The sequence below is a fragment of the Musca domestica genome, unplaced genomic scaffold (genome assembly GCF_030504385.1).
Source record: "Musca domestica strain aabys unplaced genomic scaffold, Musca_domestica.polishedcontigs.V.1.1 32, whole genome shotgun sequence".
Taxonomy (NCBI): Eukaryota; Metazoa; Arthropoda; class Insecta; order Diptera; family Muscidae; genus Musca; species Musca domestica.
This window is the reverse complement of record NW_026712311.1, coordinates 3830859-3833420: the sequence shown is the minus strand read 5'-3', so window position 1 is coordinate 3833420 and position 2562 is coordinate 3830859.

The window sequence follows — 2562 nt, the reverse complement described above, 5'->3', positions numbered from 1 at the left end:
AGGAGGAGATGGATCCTACACTTCAAGCAGTATTCTTAGTAATATTTAAGCTATTTTTATACCCTCCACCATACTGTGGAGGGTATATTTACTTTTTCATTCCGTTTATAACTCCTCGGAATACTAATGTTTGACCCAACAAAGTGTTTATGTTCTCAGCGTAAAATTCGAAGTCGATTTGGCGATGTCCTTATGTCTCTCTCTCCATCTGTCTGTTGTAATCACACTGTCTTTCGAAGAAATTGAGATAGAAGGCTAAGAAGCTTTACACACATGTGTATTTTCCTAGTAGGCCGTTTAAGTTCGTAGGCAGTTTAAGTTCGCCGGTCCACGTTAGCCACCATATAACGGAATCTCCAAAAATGTGGTATTTTGATGATTTTAGCGACATTCTTCAGCGGAATTGTTTCAAATTTCGAATTTAAAGTTCGTAATAGGCCTATACAGCCTATAACAAAAAATCGCGTCTGCTGGTCCGCGTCTTCGTATAGCCCCCATACGACGAAAACTTCCGATATTCGGAATTTTGATGATTTTAGCGACATTATTTAGAGGAATTGTTTCAAATTTAGTATTTGAAGATCATAATGGGTACTACAGCCCATAAAAAAAGACATTTGCAGGCCGACGTCTTCGTATAGCCACCATATAACGGTACCTTCCAATTTTCGGCATTTTTATGATATTAGCGAACATTATTTGGGGGAATCATTTCAAATTTCGTATTTTAAGTTCGCAATAGGTACTGCAAGCTATGACAGAAAATTATCTATGCAGGTTAACGTCCTCGTATTGCCATCATATAACGGAGCCTCCAAAAATTTGGTATTTTGATGATTTTAGCGACATTATTTAGCGGAATTGTTTCAAATTTCGTATTTTAAGTTCGCAATGGGTACTGCAAGCTATGGCAGAAAAATATCTATGCAGGTCCCCGTTTTCGTATGGCCCCCATATAACGGTACCTCCTGATATTCGGTATTTTGATAATATTGGCGACATTATTCACCAGAATTGTTTTAAATTTGGTATTTGAAGTTCGGAATCGGTATTGCAGCCTATCATAAAAAGTTAAATATGCTGATCCACGTCTCCGTAATAGGCCTCACACATGCGGTTTTCGTTTAGACGTTATTTTTCGATGGATTTTTTTTGCAATTTTTCAAGTTCCTTCCAAATGGTGGAGAGTTTTAAAAGTTAGGCGAACCGAACTGCTTTTTTACTCAATCTCTGTAAAACACCAATGATCCAAGAAGATATTTTCTGCAGCGGGTTTAATATATCGGATTCTAGACACACTCTCATCCTCTTATCCTTTCTTGGTAACTTCTAACTCCCTTGGAAGCCTTTTACCTACTCCCTTGGAAACCTTTAAAGCTATGTAAACCTACTCTTAATCAAGACATCCACCGGATGACTTGTTAAAAAAAAAATGGCAATTGCTGTTATCTACACCTGAAAGACAAACGACATCTATAAGTGGGAAATGAAAAAAATATATATTAAATGACACCAACTACATAATATAACATTTTGGGTCTCTTTTGCAATATATCATTGGTCGCTGAAAAAATTCCGAAGAATCCATGCTACAAAAAAATCCCTAAAGGATCCACATAACGCTGAAGAAAAATTTCTAGAAATTAACCCCATCCTGAAAAAATCCTAAGTAGTCCACGGTTATAGATCTTCTATGGTAAGACTTCCTCCTATGGACCTTGTGAACAGAATCTCCCATTGCTTCTTAATCCTCGTATGGCTTCTTATAAAATTTTCTTCAAAATAATATTTATAAAGAATCAATGACTTAAAGACGTATTGGGCGCCATATTGATTGCCAAAGGCGCAGCTAAGACGATTCTAGATCTTCTATGATTAGACTTCCTCCTAAGGACCTTGTAAGCACAGGATATCGTTGCTTATTTACCCTTGGATGACTTCCTTTCAAATTTCTTTCAAAATAATATTCATAAAATATCAACAACTTAAAGACGTATTGGGCGCCACATTGTTTGCCAAAGGTATAGCTAAGACGATTCTAGATCTTCTGTGGTTACACTTCCTCCTACTTTGCAAACATAGGCTCCCGTTGCTTCTTTATCCTTGGATGGCTTTCTTTCAAATTTGCTTCAAAATAATATCCCTTAGGACTCAGCGATTTAAAGTCGTATTGGGCGCCACATTGTTTGCCAAAGGCATATTCAAGACAAGCGACATTTATGGGTGAGAAATGGGAGCATCTTCAACAGGCAAAGGTACCCACAACAGAATATGGAATATTGGCTTCCTATGTAATGTAGCTTAGGATTATAGATTTTCTACGGTTAGACTTCCTTTTATAGATGGGTGGAGTATTTTCAAAGGACCTTAGGCTCCATTGCTTCTTTATCCTTGGATGACTACCTTTTAAATGTTCTTCAAAAATAACAAAACAACAAATAACAGAAATAACAAATTAAAAACGGAATCAACGACTCGAATTCGTATTGGCCGTCACATGGTTTGCCAAAGGCATACCAAGACAAACAACATGTATACTATGTAGGAAATGGGAACGAATTA